The 26,472-nt window shown below is 36.4% G+C and overlaps 1 non-coding gene across 1 annotated transcript; it reads right to left on the bottom strand.

Moving 5' to 3' along the window:
• Window positions 1-2,539: 2,539 nt before the first annotated feature.
• Window positions 2,540-2,645, bottom strand: LOC113912073. Its single transcript, XR_003516696.1, has one exon. It is a non-coding gene; the product is annotated as a U6 spliceosomal RNA (small nuclear RNA).
• Between the last annotated feature and the right edge of the window lie 23,827 nt (window positions 2,646-26,472).

The following is a 26,472-nucleotide window of genomic DNA, read 5'->3' as shown; positions in this document are numbered from 1 at the left end:
ATGTTGCATATTTTGTTATTTTCTTTTTTTCTTTTTTTAAGTAGGCTCCATGCCCAGCATGGAGCCCAACACAGGGCTTGAACTCACAACCCTGAGATCAAGACCTGAGCTGAGATCAAGAGTTGGACGCTTAACTGACTGAGCCACCCAGGTGCTCCATACATCTTGCATATTTTGATAAGAAGTCTTTCCATTATTATTTAGCTCAAAATATTTTAGGTTTTTATTGTAATTTCTTCTCTGACCCAGGTTTATTTAGAAGTGTAATTTCCAAATACTTGGAGAGTTCCTAGGTATTTTTTGTTAGTATATTCTGCCTTTAATCAACCTTGTTGAGGTATAATAACTGCACTCAATTCAAGTATACAATTTGATGACTTTTAACAGATATGAAACTCTCATGATATCACTGCCAATCAACATGCTGAATTTCTCCATCAACCCCCAAATTTCCTCATGCTCCTTTGCAATTTATTACCTCCCTGCAATAGATAGGTTAAAATTATTTAAAAGGCCTACTAAGTAGACAATAATAAAAAAAAACTTACTGTGGGATATTAATATCATATAATGTAGACCCCAAAAAGGAAATATTACCCAGAATAAAGAAAGATAAAGGACAATCATCCAAATAAACATGGAACATTCTCCTAACAGACATACTATAGGTCATATAAGAAATCTCAAAAAATTAAGAAAAAATGAAATCATACAAAATGAAAAAGAGAAATACAACCCTTGACAATCAGGAGAGATAGCCTGGCATGTTTTCTGAGGAAAAACAGAATAGATTTGTTGTAAGTTCAGTTTGTTCCAGAATATTAAAGAACAAAATGAAGGATAAAACTTGATTGAGTGTGTATAGCACGTTACTGAAGTTTTGATGAAAGTGAATTTTATTGCCATGCTTTATAATATCTGAGTCTGAAAGAAAACAGACAACATATGTTAAAATTTTGGCAAAATTTCCTTAATTTTGGTGTGTTTATTTATAAGTATATGTTAATACACTTTATTGCCAAAGACTAAATTAAAGCAATACTGGAATTTTATTTTCTCCCTGTGAAAATATAAATTGAGCTTGAAATATTTAGTCTGCTTTGAACAAGCGTAATAAGTTCCTGACAATTTTGTAAGCTTCTTCTGTTTTTATTGCATATTGTTGTCACTTTGATTTATGTGTAGTTATGGTATAACTTGTCATTGGTCACAGGTAATTGTGTTCCTGTCTCAATCAAATGACCAAATCTTTTCTTATAATTCTTTATTTTGCTTCCCTGAGATCAGATCCTAAATTCATGAAAATAAAATTTTTAGGATGTCCTTTCCATTTTTTTATTGTGATAAAATATACATAAAGGTACCATCATAACCATTTTTAAGTGTACAGTTCCATAGCATTAAGTACAGTAAGTACTTTGACACTGCAACCATCGCCACCAATCATCTCCAAAACTTTTTCATCTTCCCCACCTGAACCTTCATACCCATTAAACAATATCTCCTTCCTCTGCAGCTCCTGGCAACCATAATTCTGTTCTCTGTCTTTATGAATTTGACTACTCTAAACAGCTCATGTAAGTGGAATCATGTAGTAGTTCTCATATTATGACTCGTTTATCTCACTTAAAATGTCTTCAAGGTTCATCCATGTGGAGCATGTGTCAGAATTTTCTTGCTTTTTAACACTGAATAATACTCCACCTTATGTACATTCCATGTTTTGTTTATGCCCTTCATCCTTCAGTGGACATGTGGATTGCTTTCACTAATGCTGCTATGAACATGGGTGTACAGATATCTTTTCAAGACCTTGCTTTGAAATCTTTGGGGTGTATATTGAGAAGTGGAATTGCTGGATTATATGGTAATTCTATGTTTAATTTTTTTTTTTTTTTTTTTTTAGGAACCACCATACCAGTCTTTGTAGTGGCTGCACCATTTTATATTTGCACCAGGAACATCAAGTGTTCCACTTTCTCCACATCCTTGTCCACACTTATTACTTTCTGTTTTTTTAAAACAGCTCTCCTAATGGTTGGGAAATGATATCTCATTGTAGTTTTAATTTGCATTTTTCTCCAGTGATTAGTGATTTGAACATTTTATCTGTGCTTATTCGCCATTTGTATATTTTCTTTAGAGAATTGTCAATTCAATTTCTTTGCCCATTTTTAAATCTGGTTGTTTATTTTTTTTGTTGAATCGTAGGAGTTCCTTATGTATTTCTGTGTTCTAAGCCCTAATTAGATATATGATCTGCAAATATTTCCTCCCATTTCATGGGTTTCCTTTTCACTCTGTTGACAGTGTGTTTTGATGCACAAAAGTTTTAAATTTTGATATAGTCCAATTTATTTTTTCTTTTGTTGTCTATGCTTTTGGTGTCATATCCAAGCAATCACTGCGCCAAATCCAATGTCTTAAAGCTTTTTCCATATGTTTTCTTTTAACAGTTTTGATTCACATTAAGTTAATCTCTTGTATATGGTATAATGTTAGAGTCCAACTTCATGCTTTGTATGAGAATATTTGCTGAAAAAACATGGAATGCTTTACAAACTTGCATGTCATACCTGTGAAGAAGCCATGCTATCTTCTCTACATCATTCCACTTTTGGTACATGTGCTGCCAAAACAAGCACTCGATGTCTTTTTAAATTAAAATTAAAATTATCTTTGAGATTTCTCAATGAGCCCCTGGAAAATCACAATGATTTATACATTTACCTTATAAAAAGAGAGATGCCAGAAATATTTTACATTGCCCTGCTATAATTTATATTTCTGAATTAGCTTGTCACTATTATAAGAAATTCATGAGGAAAATTGTCAAATGAAAGGATAATTTTGTACAGATAGAATGTTATTCATATAAAATTTTCTGATTGTACATTGTATAAAACAAATTGACAGGCTCAAGAGATTTGTTAGTGCTTTCATTGTCCATGATATGATCTTATCTGTGGAAAAATTCTGATAAAATTGTTATGAAAGAGTTATATATTATAGTACAATGGAAAAGTTTACTCTCCTCAATTTTGATGTTGTTCATTACTATAATAAATCAATCTTATCATTTAGTCATACCAAGAAGCAGGCAGTTCTGCTTCTTTGGTGGTTATAATACAAAAACTATTCTTCACCAGATCCTGGAGCTATATTCTTAAATAGTTCTTCAAGAGACAGACTTCAAAAACTTAATTTGTAATCCATGTAATGAGAAATGAGAAAACAATTTGTAATCCATGTATTGTGACATAATTACTATACCCCAAACAAATTACTTTATTTGTGGAAAAATCTTCAGAAATAGCCTGGAAACACTGCTTTTGCCTCATCAATGGAAAAAAAACATTTTTAAACAAACAAGTTCAGTTTTTGATGAATGTGCTAAAATTGCAAGGTCATGAAAGGTGTTTTTGCTCTTTTTGATGTATAACATGGAGTTACACATTAATATGTATCTTTAACATATATTCAGTTCCAAAATAAAACATATTTCATTTTAAATATTATTCTTTACAAAGTAGGCTTTGTCTTACATAATTCAAAGGAAATTAAGCATCTTTTGTTTTCTTACTGAATAAAGAGTCTAGGGTGCCTGGGTGGCTCAGTTGGTTAAGCGACTGCCTTCGGCTCACGTCATGATTCTGGAGTCCTGGGATCGAGTCCTGCATCGGGCTCCCTGCTTAGCGGGGAGTCTGCTTCTCCCTCTGACCCTCTTCCCTCTTGTGCTCTCTATCTCTCATTCTCTCTCTCTCAAATAAATAAATAAAATCTTTAAAAAAAAAGAGTCTAAACTTATGCTTATATGTTTTAAAATTATTAGATATTACAATTTTAAATATTTTAACATTAAAATTATTATTTAAATAAGTATTAGATTTTATTTTTTGTTGATATGCTAATAGAAAAATGTTTCACTTAAGCTCACTTTTTTATTGTATATCATACAAAAATGGACAAAATATTTTTTAAAATGCAGAGAGTTCATAAGTAAAAGATTAGAAAATGTTGGGCTGGGGCGCCTGGGTGGCTCAGTCAGTTAAGTGTCTGCCTTCGGCTCAGGTCATGTTCCCAGGGTCCTGGGATCAAATCCTACATCAGGCTTCTTGCTCAGCAGGGAGTCTGCTTCTCCCTCTGCCCTTCCCCCTGCTCATTCTCTCTCTCAATCTCTCTCTCAAGCAAATAAATACAATCTTTAAAAAAAAAAAGAAAATGTTCGGGTGTGTAATTATATACTAGTTTATAGATATGCCTAAAGAAATGGAAGAGAAGGAAGAAGAAATATAACCAGGCATCAAGCTTTCTTAATGAAAGCTAATAATAGGTCTATATCAGTTAAAACATAATTTTGTAATAACTCGATAAAAAGGGAAAAATTTTAATAGATATATACATAAATCCTAATTGTGTTTAGGCATTCATAAGAATCATATCTGTGTTAAAGGACCATTTAAAAATATTGAAGTTGCTCAATTCAAAATTTTTACTGAATTTTAAAATTGTTTTAGAAGAGTATTTTGACATTTTATCCACTTTATAAGGCAGCTAGATAAAAAAGGACATTCTTAAAAATGCTTACATAACAATTTAGCAGCTAAAAATGGAAACATATATAGCCTTTGTAGTTTCAACTTAAATAAGGACAGGATAAACCCTCTTTATTTTTCTCTAGTCTGTCGTCCTTGTAAATGAAAATATTTTGCTAATGGCAAATTTAACATGCCTGAGGCTTTCAAGCATGTTAAAGCATCCTCTTCTTTATGACACACAAGTACTGGGGAGGCTTCTGAGCCTTTCAAAGAGTATTATTTTTAATCATTTTGTGTGTGCAGTAGAAGAAACTTCAGAAAACAGAGTAGTTTGAGAACACTTTCAGTATCATCGTAGGTCATTGTTGGGTGTCCCCCCACCTTCAGAAATTCTTTGTGGACACCTCTCCATGACTTGTCCCTGCATGCACCTTCTAGTTTCCAAACAGTGGTTCGAGGTATCATCCTGAAGTTCAAGGATTTACATAGGGCATTTTTTTCACTCTTAAATTTGTATATTCAGATTATGTGTGGGATTTCTGGGCTACAGTTTGTGCTGTTTATGTTGCCACAAGAATATACAAGAGTGGATCCTGATGTGGGCACCTACCAGAGGAAATACTTAAAAATGACAACAACAACAACAAAACAACTTTGGCCAAAGTTATTTTTGAGAAGTATTCTTTAGTGGAAGAGGAATTTAAAGCATTTTTTTAAAGTTTCTCTTCAAATTCCAGTTCGTTAACATGCAGTGTAATATTAGTTTCAGGTGTACAATGTAGTGATTCAACTCTTCCATACATCACCCCGTGCTCATCACCACAAGTGCACTCCTTCATCCCCATCACCTATTTCATACTCTAAATAGCAAAGAACATTTTGCATATTGATGATCTTCCCTTCTCCATCCCCCACTACCACCATTCAAACCCAACCTGTTATTGAGCCTAAGATATAAGAAACAACTGAATGGATTACTATTCATTTGAATATCCCAGTAGTATAAGCTCCAGGTGATGAACAACTACTTGGTGTTACCCAGCCATGCCTAAAGAAATGGAAGAGAAGGAAGAAGAAATATAACCAGGCATCAAGCCACTACAAAACCAGTTGAATTTTGAGTGCAAGAGCAATTATATTATTGTGCATATTGTACTAAAACATCTTATCAAAAAAGAATTATCAATGAAACCATAGCTCAGAAGCATTTTTGAAATCAGCCTTTCTAGAGTGCTGGTATCTCCTGCTATTTCCAACTCAGCTGTTCCCATCGTTGGCAATAACTATTATAATCCTGATCCCAAACCTGGGTGTTCATGCATTTATTCAGCGAACATTTATATTATCAGTTAGACTGCTGCTAGAGTGCGCTGATGAGATGATGAGGATCCAGATCAGGCAAAAGGAACAGAAAAGACAGGTTTAAAATATATTTGAGGTAGAATGTATAGAATATGGAGACTGATTAGAATTAAACAAGAAAAGGAAGTTTGAGATTTTCAAAGAAGACATAATCATGATTCTCATACAAGAGTAAATTGGACACCTGCCAAAGATTTTATTTCATTCATTAATTAATGAGGAAGTCATCAATGTTACAACTGATTCAAATGAGATTTAAAGAATCACACATATATAAAGATTAAGTATGTTAAAATTAATTTGCAAATAGTTCCAAAACTGGCTTATTCCACGGGAGGTAGAGAGAAATCAGTTGTGTTAACCCCAGATAAAATCCACATGCATGATTTTGGACAGCAATCATTTGCATAGCTATTAGTTATCTATACCTTATAAGAATTGTAAAAGAGCTCAAAGACAATGAGAAGTACAGAGAACCTATAGAATCGGATACCAGTAATGGTGAGCTTAGACAACTGTTTAATTTTCCATTGAAGACATCCAGTAGTTCTTTTGGTCCATTTCAAAAGATAAAAGATATGGAGTTTAATTTTTAAATTTTCGAGTTCATGTTTTTTTCCAGAGACTTAAAGACAAGTGCTCTCTCTATTTGGCATTTGGTAATTGGTGTTACTTTTCCAGGGAAGAGTGATAACAAGGCTCATAAGAGTCTTGAGAAGGTTTATTGATCTGAATCTACCAGAAGGAACACAGTAAAACATTGTTAAGAAAATGGGCTCTCAAGTTAGATAGCCAAAGTTCACATTCTGACTTCATTACTAACTAGCTACGGACTTTGGGCAAGTTATTTACTTTCTCTATAACTCAGTTTCTTCGTTGCTAAAATGAGAAGAACAGGATTTAATTTATAGGACCGTTGAGAGGATTTCATTAGATAGTAAGTGTCATGTACCGACATACGGTAAGCACTCAGTAACTGCTATCTATGAGTAGCCTGAGAGAAAGGCTACTAATATCGCTAGTCTTCTTATAAAGAGTACAGTTGGATGGAAGCTTAAATAAATTCACAAACCTTTCCCTGATTACAGCATGTTCCAGTTCCTTGGAATTTCCATTCGCACATATTCTCAGCCTATCACTTTCAGAGCCAACCCTGTAAGATGCCGGTAAGAGCGTCATCACGAGAGGTGGAAGTAGCTGCCCCACTGCCACCATGGAAATCTCATCCCTTCATAACTTACGCCTTCTCGGCATCTTATATCCCATGGCACTCACCTGTCAGCAGTGAGTATATTCTAGACAAATCCAAACTCTGACACTGTGGCACCAACATGTTCGCTAGGTATCTTCCCCGCGGCAAGTACTTATCAATCAAATAAGTTAGTTTTAATTAGGTAAAAATTTCCAAAATTACATAAACCCTACATGTCAACCAGGGAAAATAAACAGTCTAAAACAAAAATAAGACATATTAGTAGGAAATGCTGAATGACAGACGGCTTGGATAAATCCTATTGCTAAAAAATAAAGGTAAAGGAACACTCAACAAAGCAGTTTTATCCATGTACTCCAGCACTTAAGGAATCTGCAATTCCTTTTTTTTTTTAAGTTTTTCTGTTTTGTTTTGTTTTTTTTATTTGTCAGAGAGAGAGGAAGAGAGAGCACAAACAGGGGGAGCAGCATGCAGAGGGAGAAGCAGGCTCCCCGCTGAGCAAGGAGACTCGCTCCCAGGACCCCAGAATCATGACCTGAACCAAAGGCAGATGCTTAACTGACTGAGCCACCCAGGAGTCCCTGCAATTTTTTTTTCAATTGCAGCTTCAATCATTGCAGCTATCATAACAAAAAATGCTTAAGAAAAAATACTGGAAAAATATACATCAAATTATTAACCAGGATTGAGCCAGGATAATGAGTTGATGGCTTTTTTCATTTTCTTTACATTTTACTCTGCTCTCCAAATTTTATATAATGAATCACTTCAATGTTTAATTAAAAAATAAAGGAAACTAAATCCCACAAACCCCTCCAGGATGTCCTTTTGAAGCCTCAGACAGACGAGAAGGGAGAAATGTAGACATATAAGGTAATATAAATTGTCTTAATTATTTAATTTTTTTCACTAACCATCATAAACTGCTATGTCAGTAATGAACATTTCCCTAAATTGTTAATACAGAGAATACTACTCCTGTATTGGGAATACTCTTGAAGAATTATGGAGCACCTGGCAAGGAAAAGTAGCCAACTTTATGATAGAAAGTTCTGTATTCCCCTGGTAAATGCACAGTTGTTATTCCAGCTTTAGCAATAGCAAGTGAGCACTTCTGTTAAAGTTACCAAGTTACTTACGCCCCCCCAGTTTCCATGGTAACAACTTTTGGGGGGGTATATGGTATACGCGTAAGAATCACAAAATTAAGAACGGAATTTTTTTCAGAAGTTCCACAGCACAAGGCTGAGAGCTGGGTGGTCTGCATTTGAATGGGCCTTAAAATAGATCGGCACTTCTGGTCCCTTGGTAGGGATCATAATATAATGTTCCTCAGTCAAACTGAAAGAAGATGTGGAAATGAGAAGAAACAATCAATAAGGGATTTAACTTCAAAAACAGGAAAAATACTGCTTACCGCAGCATGCCAATGGCCTGGAGGTGGAGGGCTGGAAAAGTGATTCTCTCAGTGTTGCTTCTGCAGGCCCCTAGAAAGGAATGCATAGGTTACACACAGAAAATCTCTTTCTCTATGGTTAACAACTTTCCCCAGGGCAACGGGAAACAGGAAGGGAAAAAATTTCTGCAGGTCTGAGGTGGAGTTAAATAGGTGAATTTTTTGGTAAACAATCATACTTCACCAGCTCCAACTCTGTTACCAAGGACCCTATGCTGGCTTGCTCTTCCCCCCGCCCTTATCCTATCAAAGTTGACTCTTAGCAATCTGGATAAATGTTCTCAAAATGTAAATACTTGATTATAGGTCATTATGTTAGATATATACTCACAATAGGGAATAGGAGCGTAACCTCTAGGAATGATGCTCTAAGGATGGCATTTAAGACATAAAGACAGGTTAGAGAGAAAAGAATCCTTTGGTGGGTCCTAAATTATACTCCTGTAGCTGCCTTCTTATAAAGCCATAAAATTAGGCCTATCCGGAAAGATTTTTTATATTTCTTCTATTTTTAATTGTAGTAAAAAACACATAAAATGTATCATCTTAACCTTTTTTAAGTATGCAGTGCAGTAGAGTTGAGTATATTCACATTGTTGTGCAATGCATCTTTAGAACATTTTTATGTTACAAAATAGATTCTGTACCCATTACACAGCAACTCCCCATTTCTCCCTGCCCCATCCCTTGACAACCATTATCCTACTGTTTTATGAATTTGACTACTTTAGGTATTTCATATAAGTGGAAGTGTACAGTGTTTGTCTTTTTGTGACTGGCTAGTTTCATTTAGCATAACGTCTTCAAGTTTCATCCGTGTTGTAGCATGTGACCTGATTTCCTTCCTTTTTAGGGCTGAATCATATTCCATTATTATGTATTGACCCCCTCTTGGCTATTGTGAATAATGCTACTATGAATGTGGACAAATACCTCTGCAAGATCCTGCTTTCAATTCTTTTGGATATGTGCCCCGAAGTGGGATTGCTGGATCCTATGTTAACCATATTTTTAATATTCGGAGGCAACTCCGTACTGTTTTCTATAGCAAACGCAACATTTTGCATTTCCACCAACAGCGCACAAGGGTTCCAATATTCTTGCCCACACTTGTTATCTTATGTGGTTTTTTTATAGTAGCCATCCTAATAAGTGTGAAATAATAATATCTCATGGTGGTTTTGAAGATTTATATTTTTGATACAACTTTTTTCTAATTTATAAATGTTGCCTATAACTTCACTGAATTGTAATATCATAAACCTGCAAATATGACAATACTTGGCAAATAATGATACACAGGAATTTAAAAGCTTAGTGATTTCCCAATACCCACAAGAAATTGGTGATAATTTGAAAGCTGAATTTGAAGCTATGAATCCCCTAGTTATTTACTTAAGTCCTAAAAGTATACATAAACCCCTGGCTTCCATGTTCTGTTATTATTTCTCTATGCTAAAATATGTATGTTTTTCACATGGGTATTGCTGCCACCAAATTTTTATGAAGAACATACATAAAGCCAGTATTTTTCTACATGTTCACACAAAAAGGAGTCTTTACAACAAGTTACTTAAATGAAAATGAAGAGAAAATAATTTCTGATTAATACTAAGCATCATAAAACACAACTCTTTGATACAGCTTTAAGAAAATGTAAAAGCACATAAATCTGAGGCAACAAAAGGAAGTCCGTCAAAATAACACAAGAAATTTTGGAGTAACTTAATGTTTCACAAAATATGTGATTTTCAATTTAAAAGATGTTACCTTGATGGTCCATGTACAATGCTTGATTAAAATTATGTAATAAAGTCTAGTAGAGCACCAAAATTCAGTCAAAATTGATTCATTTATATGTACTAAAGTATAATTTTACAAAGTCCTTTGGATGATTTCGACACACACTGAAGTTTGGGAACCTTTTCCCTAGATAATGCTTTGGTGTTTGCCACCTCAGTATGACACTGAAGGGACATTATACCCAACTTTCCACCTCACTTTCAAATTTTGCCTGTTTTTTTTCATAGCAAATAAAAATGTTAATAATTTGTACTCTTTATTTTTCTGAGGTCTTGAAAATGCCTCCCAATGTCACTTCCACATTTAGGGTCATCTTCTGTCTCTTACTGCTCAGGCATTTTTAATAGATTGAGTCCCAAATATTAAAGAAAGTAAAATGCTACTGTTATAATATTTAAATAAAATAATCTTTGTACATATAATTTCATATAATTTATGGGAAAATCTGAGAGATGTGGGTTGTTAGCCAAATTATAATGGAGACTACCAAAACTCTGTATTTGCCACGGTAGACCTTAGACGAGATCTCATGTTATAATGCTGGTAATGTATTATTTCTTCTGCATAATAAATGTTATTGTTAAATGAATAGTTAACATTGATTCTTTTGTTGCACATTCCTAACGAAATTATAGTTCTTTCTAGGTGTGCTGACAGGACTAATTTCCAATCTCAGTTTTTAGAACTTTGTTCTTCCTTTATACAATAATACTCTGAAACAGTTCTAAGCAATCTAAGGAGGAAGAAACTTCTAGCGGTAACACATTCTATTTCACACTGATTCTCATGAGTCATCTCAATAATATGTTGTTTTGAAGGTCAGCAGCTGGCAGGAAAAAGCAGAAAAGAAATAATGCATGAAGTTTTAAAACTTCATAGTACACCCGGAAATCTCTGCAACTGGTACATACAAGGCTGTTTATGCTTTTAGATTTTTCCATACCTTAAATTTACTGCTCAAAAATGTGATCAATTCTCTATGTAGCCACAGGCATAGTATAATATTTGTCTAGCAAACTGAAGGAAAACAAAAGAAATATTTTTATGTCTAAATGTCCCCCTTTAATTATATACATGTATATTTTAGAAAATTTGAGAAATACAATTTAAAAGCAAAAATAGCATCACTCAAAATTCCACCTTCCAGAATAACCATAATAAATATTTTCATCTTCATATGAAAAATATACTTATGTTAACGGACATATATATAGTTCAGAAAAGAGCTACAAAAAAATTTCTCTGAGGTATTGAAATGAATTGTGTAAATGTCTAGCAATACCTTGCATTTTTACAGTACTACAGTAAAGATGCCCATGTCCAAGAATGTTGGCACAAGTACATATTCTAAATATACCCATGAAAAGGTTGAATTTTCAATCAGACCAATGCATAGTTAGTCTAAGCTAACCTGTTCATTCTGATTTTATCCATTGATGTATTTACCCATGTGAAGTGGGAAAAAAAATAGCACCACCACACTGAGATGACAGTAAAATCACCTTGAAAAATAGGAGTTATACAAGAAAAGGAACAAATCTACCAGCACTGGAGACAAAGCAGGGTGTTATTGTCATATAGAAAATTTGAGGAATTTCTTGAAAATATACAGTGGATAGTGGATGAGTGTTAGAAACCTCAGAGGAATGCAAAGCACTGAGCCAGCAGGGTTGGTAATGTGAGCTGGCCACAGGCCAGTTCATTAAAAGAATTGTGCAATAGCTGGGACAGACCCAATTTGAATGATCTTTGGCTCGCAGGCTAAATCCCATCAGAAGAGTTAAAGAAGGTGGAAATTCTGACTTAAGGGAAATGAAGATCCACTGTGAGCCTCTGGGCTAAAATAAGGTAAAAAAGTAAAATCTGACCCTCAAATGGGTGTGAATGAACATGAAGAAAATCCCAAGGACATGTAGCTTTAGGTTAAAATGAGTTGGACCACAGTGATCTTTTCCTTATCTCACCATCTCAGGTAGCTCAGTGTTGTCTGTTTATCTATGGGCCCTTCAGAAAAATTGCCTTTTATCTCCTGGCAAGAAGCATTCCTTAAGCTTTCCCCCACCACACTTATGGAACCCAAAGTCACTCTTCTTGGGGGAGGGGGCAGTTCTCAATAGGATAGAAAGCTTGAGAATGGCCAAAGCTTGAAAATCCTTCATTTATAAATGTGAATACAAAAGAATGAGTTATAAGGCATTTTGAGGAAAACAAATAGCAAGAGAGATACCAAAATCAATACACAAATATGAAGGAAAAAAATGATCTTCTAAAAATTTATAACTCATGTCTTCAAACAGATTTGAAAGGTGATTGCACCCAAAAAATGAAACTATCAGAATAAGAGGATTTTTTGAAATTAAAAGTGTGGTACTATGATTTAAAAAAAAAAAAAAAGAATGAGTGAAAAGAAAACTCCATTATAGGACTGAAGGGTAATAAAATATTTGTAGAACAACCAAATGACTGAAAGATAAAGTAGGAAGAAATTCACTTTTTAGGTGCTAAGCAAAGAGGTGGAAAAAATAGGTAAGAAAATATGTAGTGACATTTGTCATTCCTTCTAGCTACTCAGCAATTTAGAACATTTTCCAATATTGGAGGAATTTCCCTCCTTATGAATATCACCAGGATAGAAGCCACTTTCTTTCTAACCCTCCTTTGTTTGAAGGTAAAATTTGATGAGTTAAAAATAAATATTGCAAACTCCAGGGCACCCCCTACTAAATTATTTTTTTAAGAAGCATAATTAATATGCTAAAAGATAAGTGGCATCACAAAATGCTCAGTTGAAACACAGGCAACAGAAAAAGAGGGAGGATAAGGGAACAAAACAAGTTCAATGAATAGAAAACAGTTACAAACAAGGTAGATATTCGTCAAACTATATCAATAATCACTTTAAATGTGAATAGCCTAAATACACAAGTTAAAAGACAGAGATTTCAGAGTGTATAAAAAATTCAAACAAAACTATATGTTGTTTACAAAAAAGCCACTTTATTTTTTTTAATGATTTTATTTATTTATTTGAGAGAGAGAGAATGAGAGATAGAGAGCACAAGAGGGAAGAGGGTCAGAGGGAGGAGCAGATCCCTGCTGAGCAGGGAGCCCGATGCGGGACTCGATCCCGGGACTCCGGGATCATGACCTGAGCCGAAGGCCGTCGCTTAACCAACTGAGCCACCCAGGCGCCCAAAAAAGCCACTTTAAATATAAAGATATAGATTAAAAATAAAGGCATGGAGAGAGATATACTATACTAACATTAATAAAAAAAGAAAGCTAGAGTAGCTATATTAATTTCAGAAAAAAGCACAGTCCAGAAAAGAAAATTATTAGGGATAGAGACATACATTAATTACATAATGATTATCAATTGTCCAAGAAGACCTAACAATTGATGTATGCGTACCTAACAACAGGCCTTCAAAACACATGAAGCAAAACTGATAGAACCATTAGGAGAAATATATAAATCCACTATTACATGTGGAGATTTCAACACCCCTCTGTAGGTAATGCATAGTTCAAGCAGGAAGAAAATCAATAAGAATATAATTGACTAGAACAGTATTATCAATCAACTTGATGTAATTGACATTTGTAGAATACTCTATACAATAGGAGCTGAATATACATTCTTCTCAAGTCCACCTGGAGCATTCATGAAGGTAGACTACACTCTGGGACATAAAAGACACCTTTAAAAATTTAAAAGAATAGAAATCATGCAAAGTGTGGTCTAAGATCATAATGGAATTAAAACAGATCAATAAAATTCTAGATCTGAAAAATACCCAAATATTTGGAGATTAAATAATATACATCTATATGATACATGGGTCACTAAAGAAGCCTCAAAGGAATATTAAAATTTTGAACTAAAGGAAAAGGAAAATACAATTTATCAAAATTTGTGGAATGCAGGAAAAACAGTGCTTAGCAGCAATTTTTTCTATATTAGAAAAGAGGAAAATATAAAATCAATAATTCAGCTTAGGAAACCAGATAAAGAAGAGCTATTTATACCTAAAACAAGCAGAAGAAAAGAAATAATAAAAATTAAAGCAGAAATTAATGATATTGAAAAGAGGAAAACGGTAGGAAAAATTAGCAAAATCAAAAGCTGTCATTAAAAAAAAATGATTAGTAAAATTGATAAAGCTGTGGCCAGGCTAACCAGGAAGAAAGAGAAGAAACAAATTATTAATATCAGATATAAAAGAGGGGTCATCAGGTGGTAAGGGGATGGGGTAACTGGGTTGGACATTGGGGAGGATATGTGTTGAAATGAACCCTGAGTGTTATATAAGACTGATGAATCACAGACCTGTACCCCTGAAACAAATAATACATTATATATTAATTTAAAAAAATAAAAAAATAAAAGGGGGGTCATCACTACAGATCCTATGGAAATTAAAAAGATAATAAAGGAATACTATGAACAACTCCATACCCACAAATCTTGATAATTCAGATGAAATGGACCAATTCCTTGGAAGACACAACTTGCCAAAAGTTACACAAGAAAAGACAATATTTATATCTGTTAAAGAAATTTAATCAACAATTAATAACTTAGCATCAAAAACAGAATGCACCAGGTCCAGATGGGTCCACTGGTGAATTATACCAAACATTTAAAGAAGAAATCATACCCATTCTCTACATCATCTTTCAGAGGATAGAAGCAGAGAGAATAATTCCTAACTCCTTTCATGTTAGCATTACTCTAACATCAAAACCAGACAAAGACATTACAAGAAAAGAAACTACAGATGAATTTCTCTCATGGATATAGGTGCAAAAAAACTCAACAAAATCTATAAAAAGAATTACACACCATGAACAAGCGAGATTTATCCCAATTATGCAAGGCTGGTTTAACATTCAAAAATCAATTAATGTGGGGTCCCTGGGTGGCTTAGTTGATTAAGCATCCAACTCTTGATTTCAACGCAGGTCATGATCTCAAGGTTGTGAGATCAAGCCCTGAGTCAAGCTCCATGCTCCATGGGAAGTCTGCTTGAGATTCTCTCTCTTCCTTTCCCTCTGCCCTTCCCTCTGTTTGCTTTCTCTCTCTCTCTCTAAAATAAATGCACTTCAAAGTGTCATAGTTAAGATCATGTAAGTTTTAAGGTGACAGAATTATTGTAGGTGCAGGGCATGAATGACATGTAAGAGTCAGGACTCTTAAGAACACAGGGAAGATAAAGAATATCATAAGCAAGCCTGGTGACGATAGTTTGAGTTTAGTCCTGGGCTATGTTTTGGAATGATGGGAAGATATTTCCTTGGTGAAGTTATTCAGCTTGAGTTGATTAGGGTAGACAAAATTTGTTTGAGCAATAGATGCTTTCTGAAGACATCTTTGACTTCATGTCTCCCCCTGTGGGTCTGCTGCTATGGGCCCCCACCAAGAAAACCTAGATAAATATGCTAGAAGAGGAATGTCAAACTTTCCCCATGAGTGCTAGGTTTCCTCTTGATAGAAAAGAAAATGGACAACCTTAGCAGCAGGTAAAAAATGTAAAAACTTCAACTGGGGCAATCAAAAAGAAAGAGTAAATAACAGGGAAAACAAAATGGACCACTGAAAGTTTACCCCACTTAGTGCTGCAAAGGGGTATTAAAAGGGAGTATATTTGATGCAGCAATAGTGACTCTAGGCCTTGGAAGTTAAGTGTCAGAAGAGTGCATAGAGGAAGACAGATCATATTGGTCCTTATTGGATCCCTGAGGATAGGCTTTGGAGGTATCACCAGCAGCTACAGTTCAGAATTCTGCCGAGTTGGATTCTCTGGTTGACTATATGTGAGGCAAGTAAGAAACTGCACCAGAAGACCAGATTCAAAGGCCTAAGAACTTCCAGGGCAATAAGAAAAGATTGAAAAATGCTTTGGGAACTTTGTAGGAAATGAAGAAATACAGACAGTAGGAGATTTGGAGAATGGAGAAAGCAATGAAATGAATTGTACTTAAATAATTCCTTGACACAAATGTGGAGGAATAGGTTCAAAACAGGGCATGGAGCATTGTCATGATTTAAAGCCCATGCTCAGTTCAGTCCTGGGTGCCAGCAGTAGAAGGTACAAAAGGGGGAAAAAAATAAGTGCTTTTTCTGTGCATGATAGATCACATGAGCCAACCACACTGCAAATTTTTGAATTTTTCAAAAACAAGAATGAGTCAAATGAAATTTCTGCTCAATAAAACTATGTGCAAAATTGGATATTATTCCCCAAATATGTTGAAAACATAGCAGCAGAATTACTATCTTAACAGAGGACAACTTTTAACTGAGGTGAATTTGGTATGTTTGGGTCTCAGAAGAGCTGGTTTTGAATTAACTACTGCCATATAGGCAAAGTTCAAACCAAACTGTTTTCTCTCTCTCTCTCTCTCTCTCTCTCTTTTTTTTTTTTTTTGTTGTTCATGATTCTCTTTGCTCACCTTCCTTTTCTTAACACATGTAGCTCAGAAACAGTGTGGATCTGGACTGTACTATGTGTCAGAAACTGAGTTGTCTACTCTAATTTCATCTGTTGTTTTCTTTCTCCTCAGAAACAGGTCCCTGAGTTTTAGCTGGGTGTGAGACAGGTGAAATGAAATATTACTTTTCATCCTCCACACTTCCACCCCAACACATAACTAAGTTCCAACCGATGAAGTATTAGTAAAAGTGTCTGGGACTTTTAGCTTAAAGGGAGCTGACTCAGCAGAGAAGAAACCCTTTTTGTTTTTCTGCCTTTCCTCTTTCTTCTGGCCAGTAGCTATATAAGACTGGGAGATGGTAGAACAGCTGCTGGAAGTCTAGATCTCTACTGATACTATAGAGCCACTTCACCAACCCTGGACTCTTTTCTTTTCTTTTCCTTCTTTGATTTATTTATTTACTTATTTGAGAGAGAGAGAAAGAGAGAGAGAGGAGGGGCAGAGGGAGAGAGAAGCTTTTAGCAGACTTCTCACTAAGCTCGGAGCCCGACTCTATCTCAGGACCCTGAGATCATGGCCTGAGCCAAAACCGAGTTGGATGTTTAACTGACTGCACCACCCAGAGGCCCCAAAGCTCCCCTGGACTATTTCTTTTTGGTCTTTCATTTGAGAGAGAAATAACGACTATCTTGTTTTAGCTACTGTTACTTTGGAGTTTTCTTTTACATGCAGCTAAAACTAATACCGACTGATGCATACCACACATTTAGGCTTAAGAACATCATTTTGCTTGGTCAAAATTTAAGGAGTGTGGACCATAGTGTGTGTATGTGTGTAACTGTAATACAGGCATACCTCGGAAATATTGTGGGTTCAGTTCCAGACCACCACAATAAAGCAAGTCCAGGGGTGCCTGGGTGGCTCAGTCATTAAGTGTCTGCCTTCTGGCTCAGGTCATGATCCCAGGATCCTGGGATCAAGCCCCGCATTGAGCTCCCTGCTCAACGGAAGCCTGCTTCTCCCTCTCCCTCTGCCCCTGCTTGCTTTCCATCTCTTGCTGTGTGTCTCTATCAAATAAATAAATAAAATCTTAAAAAAAAAAAATAAAGCAAGTCAAATAACCTTTTGGTTGCCCAGTGCATATAAAAGTTATGTTTATATAATACTGTAGTCTATTAAGTGTGCAAAAACATTTGCCTAAAAAAACAATGTACATACCTCAATGTAAAAACACCATATTGCTAAGATGGCGGCAGAGGAAAAGGAGACCTAAAGTGCGTCTGGTCCCAAGAATTCAGTTAGACAGCTGTCAAACCATTCTGAACACCTATGAACTCAAATGGAGAATGAAGAAAAGAATAGCTGCAACTCTATGAACAGAAAAGCTGCTTTCTGGAAGGTAGGACGTGCGGAGAAGTGAATCCGGGGCGATATTCGGGAGGATAGATGGCGGGGGAGGGGGCCTCCATCAGCCGCTACTGGCAAGTGATAGAGCCGCGGAGCACAAAATCGGAACTTTTAGAAGCCGGCTCCGCTGAGGGACGTCACTTCAGTGGGTAAGCAGGGGGTGGAACCCTCATGGGACAGTGTGGTCTCAGGAGCCTCAGGGTCACAGAAAGACCAGGGGTGCCTGAGTGCTGCAGAGCTCCTAGGGATTGGAACAGGGAAGCCGGCTGCACAGACGGAGCCAAGGCGCAGGCTCTCAGCTCGGGGTTGCCATAAACCATGATCCGTGGCACAGTCGGGCCACTGCTCCTCCAGCAGGGACCCAACAAGAGGCAGATCCGGGGAGACTCCCTTTCCTGCCCTGGGAGGAGTGGCGCGGGAGCGCACCACAGGGATCTGCTGGGTTTGGAGACTCCAAACGGGGTCATGTGCCAGAGATAAAAACACTTGGTCACAGGCCAGGTGAGCATGGAGTGCAGCCAGAGACCGGGGAGACGGGAGTGATTGACTGCTTTTCTCTGGGGGTGCACTGAGGAGTGGGGCCCCGGGTTCTCGGCTCCTCTGGGGCAGAGATTGGGAGGCCGCCATTTTCACTCTCATCCTCCAATGCTGTACGGAAAGCTTGCAGGGAACAAAAGCTCCTGAGGGCAAACCCCAGCAGATTACTTAGCCCGGACCCGGCAAGGGCGGGGCAGTTCTGCCTCCGGCAAAGACATTTGGGAACCATGGCAAGAAGCCCCTCCCTCAGAAGATCAGCAACACAATTCACAGCGCTCACCATAGCACATACCCTTCCCAATGTCTGTTACCCAGCCACCCCATCCTTCCCACCCCTCACATTGAATGGAGCACTGGGTGTTATATGCAAACAATGAATCATGGAACATTACATCAAAAACTAATGATGTAATGTATGGTGATTAACATAAAATAATAAAATAAAATTTAAAAAATGAATTAAAAAAAAAAAAGGAAGAAGATCAGCAACAACAGCCAGCCAAGACCAAGTTTACCAATCAATGAGAACTGCAGAACTCCAGCACTAGGGGAATACAGCACATAGAATTCATGGCTTTTCCCCCATGATTCTTTAGTCTTTCAAAGTTAATTTTTTAAAATTTTCTTTCTTTTTTCTTTTTTTAAAATTTTTGAATAATTCTTCTTTCCTTGTACAACCAACTTCTTAACAATTCCTTTTTTAAAAATCTTTTTTAATTTTCACTGTTACAGTCATATTCTCTCCCTTCATTGTATTGAACCTTATTTTTTAATTTCTTTAAAATTTTGGGATGCAGTTTCTTCTAAGAGACCAAAATATACCCAAAATCTAGTATATGGCTCTGTTCTATTCACCTGCCTGATCACATTATCTCTTATTTTTTAAAAAAATTTTCTTCTTTCTTCTTTTCAGCCAACTTCTTCTTTTTTTTGTCCTTTTTTAAAATATTTTTTAATTTTCATTTTTACAGTCATATTGCATCCCTTCATTGTATATAACCTTATTTTTGTATATATATAACTTTTTCTTTCTTTAAAATTTTGGGATGCAGTTTCTTCTAAAAGATCAAAATACACCTGAAATCTAGTGTATGGCTCTGTCTATTCACCAGCCTGATCATATTCTTTTTTTTTTTTCTTTTTCTCTTCCCCCCAGTTTCAGGTCTCTTCTGATTTGTTGATTTGTTTAGTGTATATTTCTCTGGGCTTGTTATTACCGTTTTAGTATTTTGTTCTCTCATTCATCTGTTCTTCTCTCAACAAAATAACAAAATGGAAAAACTCACCTCAAAAAAAATAGAACAAGAGGCAGTACTGACTGCCAGGGACCTAATGAATACAGACATTAGTAAGATATGGAACTAGAGTTCAGAATAACGATTATAAAGGTAATAGCTGGGCTTGAAAAAAGCATAGAAGACACTGGAGAATCCCTTTCTGGAGAAATAAAATCTAACCAAGTCAAAATCAAAAAGGATATTAATGTGGTGCAATAAAAAATGGAGGCTCTAACTGCTAGGATAAATGAAGCAGAAGAGAGAATTAGTGACATAAAAGACCAAATAATGGAGAATAAACAAGCTGAGAAAAAGAGAGATAAACAACTACTGGGTCACCAGGGGAGAATTCAAGAGGTAAGTGGTGATACCATAAGACAAAACAATACTAGAATCATTGGGATCCCAGAAGAAGAGAGAGAGGGGAAGAAGGTACATTGTAGCAAATTATAGCAGAGAACTTCCCTAATTTGGGGAAGGAAATAGGCATCAAAATCCAGGAGGCACAGAGAACCCCCCTCAAAATCAATAAAAATAGGTCAACACTCTGACATCTAATAGTAAAACTTACAAGTCTCGGAGACAAAGAGAAAATCCTGAAAGCAGCTCGGGACAAGAGGTCTGTAACCTACAATGATAGAAACATTAGATTTGGCAGCAGACCTATCCACAGAGACCTGGCGGAAAGGACTGGCATGATATATTCAAGGTACTAAACGAGAAAAATATGCAGCCAAGAATACTTTATCCAGCTAGGCTGTCATTTAAAATAGGAGAGATAAAAAGCTTCCAGGACAAACAGAAACTAAAAGAATTTGCAATCACCAAACCAGCCCTACAAGAAATATTGAAAGGGGTCCTCTAAAGAAAGAGAGAGCCCAAAAGTAACAGAGACCAGAAAGGAACAGAGACAATATACAGTAACAGTCACCTTACAGTCAATACAATGGCACTAAATTCATATCTTTCAATAGTTAACCTGAATGTAAATGGGCTAAGTGCCCCAATCAAAAGACACAGGAGATTGGATAAAAAAAAAAAAAAAGACCCATTGATATGCTGTCTGCAAGAGACTCATTTTAGACCCAAAGACACCTCCAGATTTAAAGTGGTGGGGGGGAACCATTTATCATGCTAATGGACATCAAAAGAAAGCTGGGGTGGCAATCCTTAAATCAGACAAATTAGATTTTAAACTAAAGACTGTAATAAGAGATGAGGAAGGACACTATATCTTACTTAAAGGATCTATCCAACAAGATGATCTACCAATTGTAAATATTTATGCCCCTAACATGGGAGCAGCTAATTATATAAGTCAATTAATAACAAAATCAAAGAAACACATCAACAATAATACAATAATACTAGGGGACTTTAACACCCCATTTACTGCAATGAACAGATCATCTAAGCAATAGATCAACAAGAAAATAAGGGTTTTAAATGATGCACTGGACCAGATGGACTTCATAGATATATTCAGAACATTCCATCCCAAAGCTACCGAATACACATTCTTCTCAAGTGAACATGGAACATTCTCCAGAATAGATCACATCCTGGGTCACAAATCAGATCTCAACTGCTACCAAAAGATTGGGTTCATTCCCTGCATATTTTTGGACCACAGTGCTTTGAAACTGGAACTCAGTCACGAGAGGAGAGTTGGAAAGAACTCAAATAATGGAAGCTAAATAGCATCCAACTAAAGAATGAATGGGTCAGCCAGAAAATTAAAGAAGAATTTAAAAAATTCATGGAAACAAATAAAAATGAAAACACAACTGTTCAAAATCTTTGAGATGCAACAAAGGCAGTCCTAAGAGGGAAGTATATAAGAATACAAGCCTTTCTCAAGAAATAAGAAAGGTCTCAAATACACAAACTAACCCTACACCTAAAGAGCTGGAGAAAGAACAGCAAATAAAGCCTAAACCAAGCAGGAGAAGGGAATTAATAAAGATCAGAGCAGAAATCAATGAAATAGAAACCAAAAGAACAGTAGAACAGATCAGTGAAACTAGGATCGGGTTCTTTGAAAGAATTAATAAGATTGATAAACCCCTGGCCAGACTTATCAAAAAGAAAAGAGAAAGGATCCAAATAAATAAAATCATGAATGAAAGAGGAGAGATCACAACCAACACTAAAGAAATACAATTATAGGAATATATTATGAGCAACTATATGCCAACAAATTAGACAATCTGGAAGAAATGGATGTATTCCTAGAGATGTATAAACTACCAAAACTGAACCAGGAAGAAATAGAAAAACTGAGCAGATCCATAACCAGCAAGGAAATTGTAGTAGTAACCTAAAATCTCCCAACAAATAGGAGCCCAGGGCCAGATGGCTTCCCAGGGGAATTCTATCTTTTAAAGAAGAATTAATTCCTATTCTTCTGAAACTGTTCCAAAAAATAGAAATGGAAGGAAAACTTCCAGACTCATTTTATGAGGCCAGCATTACCTTGATCCAAAAACCAGATAAGACCCCACCAAAAAAGAGAATTACAGACCAATATCCCTGATGAACATGGATGCCAAAATTCTCACCAAGATACTAGCCAGTAGGATCCAACAATACATTAAAAGGATTATTCACCCTGACCAAGTAGAATTTATTCCTGGGCTGCAAGGTTGGTTCAACATCCGCAAATCAATCAATGTGATACACTACATTAATAAAAGAAAGGAGAAGAACCATATGACCCTCTCAATAGATGCAGAAGAAAACCACTTGACAAAGTACAGCATCCTTTCTTGATTAAAACTCTTCACAGTGTAGGAATAGAGGGTACATACCTCAATATCATAAAAGCCATCTCTGAGAAACCCACAGCAAATATCTTTCTCAATGGGGAAAAACTGAGAGCTTTTCCCCTAAGGTCAGGAACAGGCAGGGCTGTCCACTCTCACCACTGTTGTTCAACATAGTACTAGAAGTCATAGCCTCAGCAATCAGAAAACAAAAAGAAATAAAAGTCATCCAAATCAGCAAAGAAGTCAAACTCTTGCAGATGATATGATACTTTATTTGGAAAACCCAAAGACTCCACCCCAAAACTGCTAGAACTCATACAGGAATTCAGTAAATTGTCAGGATACAAAATCAGTGCACAGAAATCAGTTGCATTTCTACACACCAACAATGAGACAGAAGAAAGGGGAATTAAGGAGCTGATCGCATTTACAATTGCACCAAAAGCCACAAGATACCTAGGAATAAATATAACCAAAGAGGCAAAGGATCTGTACTCATAAAACTATAGAATACTCATAAAAAATTGAGGATGACACAAAGAAATGGAAAAACGTTCCATGCTCATGGATTGGAAGAATGAATATTGTGAAAATGTCTATGCTATCTAGGGCAATCTACACATGCAATGCAATCCCTATCAAAATACCATCAACTTTTTTCACAGAGCTGGAACAAATAATCCTAAAATTTGTATGGAACCAGAAAAGACCCCAAATACCCAGATGAATGTTGAAAAAGAAAAGCAAAGCTGGTAGCATCACAATTCCAGACTTCAAGCTCTATAACAAAGCTGTAATCATCAAGATTGTATGGTACTGGCACAAAAACAGACACATAGATCGATGGAACAGAATAGAGAGCCCAGAAATGGACTCTCAACTCTATGGTCAACTCATCTTTGACAAATCAGGAAAGAATGTCCAATGGAAAAAAGACAGTCTCTTTAACAAATGGTGTTGGGAAAATAGGACAGCCACATGCAGAAGAATGAAACTGGACCATTCTCTTACACCACACACAAAAATAGACTCCAAATGGTTGAAAGACCTAAACGTGAGACAGGAGTCCATCAACATCCTAAAGGAGAACACAGGCAGCAACCTCTTTGATATCAGAGGCAGCAACTTCTTCCTAGACACATCGCAAAAGGTGAGGGAAGCAAGGGCAAAAATGAACTATTGGGATTTCATCAAGATAAAAACATTTTGCACAGCAAAGGAAACAGTCGACAAAGCTAAAAGACAACCGACAGAATGGGAGAAGATATTTGCAAATGACATATCAGATAAAGGGCTAGTATCCAAACTCCCTAAAGAACTTATCAAACTCAACACCCAAAGAACAAATAATCCAATCAAGAAATGGGCAGCAGACATGAACAGACTTTTCTGCAAAGAAGACATCCAAATGGCCAACAGACACATGAAAAAGTGTTCAACATCACTCGGCATCAGGGAAATCTAAATCAAAACCACAATGAGATACCACCTCACACCAGTCAGAATGGCTAAAATTAGTAAGTCAGGAAACGCGAGATGTTGGCAAGGAGGTGGAGAAAGGGGAACCCTCCTACACTGTTGGTGGGAATGCAAGTTGGTGCAGCCACTCTGGAAAACAGTATGGAGGTTCCTCAAATTTTGAAAATAGAGCTACCCTATGACCCAGCAACTGTACTACTGGATATTTACCCCAAAGATACAAATGTAGTGATTCGAAGGGGTACGTGTACCCCAATGTTTATAGCAGCAATGTCCACAATAGCCAAACTATGGAAAGATCCTAGATGTCCGTCGACAGATGAATGGATAAAGATGTGGGGTGTGTGTGTGTGTGTGTGTGTGTATATATATATATATATTTATATATATATATATATATATATATATACACAATGGAATATTACACAGCCATCAAAAAATGAAATCTTGCCATTTGCAATGACATGGATAGAACTAGAGGGTATTATGCTAAGCGAAATAAGTCAATCAGAGAAATACAATTATCATATGATCTCACTGATATGTGGAATTTGAGAAACAAGGCAGAGGATCATAGGGGAAGAGAGGAGAAAATGAAACAAGAAGAAACCAGAGAGGGAAACAAACTAAGAGACTCTTAATCTTAGGAAACAAACTGAGGGTTGTTGGAGTGGAGGGGGGGTAGGAGGGATGGGGTGGCTGGGTGATGGACATTGGGGAGGGTATGTGTTGGGGTGAGTGCTGTGTATTGTGTAAGACTAATGAATCACAGACCCGTACCTCCGAAACAAATAATACATTATATGTTAATAAAAAAAAAAAACCACCATATTGCTAAAAAATGGCAACCATCGTCTGGTTTCAATGAGTCTTAATCTTTTTGCTGGGAGGCTGTCTTGCTTCGATGCTGATGGCTGCTGACTGATCAGGGTGGTGGTCGCTGAAGGTTGGGGTGGCTGTGACAGTTTCTTAAAATAAGAGACCAGTGAAGTTTGACACATTGATTGACTCTTCCTTTCATGAGTGATTTCTCTCTAGCTTGTGATGCTGTTTGATAGGGTTTGACCCACAGTAGAACTTCTTTCAAAATTGAAACGAATCCTCTCAAATCTTGCCACTGCTTTATCAGCTAAGTTTATGTAATATTCTAAATTCTTTATTGTCATTTTAACAATCCTCACAGCATATTCACCAAGAGTAGATTCCATCTCAAGAAACACTTTCCTGGGGCACCAGGGTGGCTCAGTCAGTTAAGTATCTGACTCTTGATTTTGCCTCAGGTCATGATCTCATGATCTCAGGGTCGTGGGATCAAGCCCCACCTATAGTTCTACGCTCAGTGGGGAGTCTGCTGGAGATTCTCTCTCTTCCTCTCCCCCTGCCCCACCCCCCTTCTCATGCTCTCTCTCTCTAAACAAATAAAATCTTAAAAAAAAAAAGAAACACTTTCTTTGCTCGTCCATAAGAATCAACTCCTCATCTGCTAAAGTTTTATCATGAATTTTCAGGAATTCATTCACATCTTCAGGCTCTGATAATAACATCAAATATCACTGATCACAGATCACCATAGCAAATATAATAATAATGAAAAAATTTGAAATTTTGTAAGAATTACCAAAATGTGACAGAGACACACAGTGAGCAGATGCTGTTGGGAAAATGGCACCAACAGACTTGCTTGATGCAAGGTTGCCATGAACCTTCCATTTATAAAAAATACAATTTCTGTGAAGCACAATAAAGTGAAGTACAATGGAATGAGGTTTGCCTGTCTTCTTATGTGTTCTATTGTTTGTTTTGTTTTGTTTTGTTTTTTAAGGGACACATGGGAAACTGGGATTGAATTTGAGGGATGCCAAAGAAAGTACCAGCATCCCTTCAGGACCAGACAGTCCAAATGTAAGGAACCCCTACTCCACTCAGAGGGCAGTGACACCCCATTAAGTAGACTGAATGGAATAAGAAACTAGACAGAACAAATTGTGAACTCTGACCTAATTTGGAAGGGCATTTCTTTTCACTTTAATTTCTCCTAGAAGTAGCAGGGGGTTCACACATTCTAACTTGGCTTCCACATCATATGGATTTCTAAATTGTCTATATAATCTAATGTGTGTTTTGTTGGGCATAATTTGAGATTAAAATAATAAATGGGATGAAATTTTGGTCAACACGATGGAATGTTTTGTAA

Source organism: Zalophus californianus, chromosome 12 (assembly GCF_009762305.2).
Source record: "Zalophus californianus isolate mZalCal1 chromosome 12, mZalCal1.pri.v2, whole genome shotgun sequence".
Taxonomy (NCBI): domain Eukaryota; kingdom Metazoa; phylum Chordata; class Mammalia; order Carnivora; family Otariidae; genus Zalophus; species Zalophus californianus.
The sequence above is the reverse complement of the archived record's forward strand: the minus strand, read 5'-3'. Positions and strand labels throughout refer to the sequence as shown.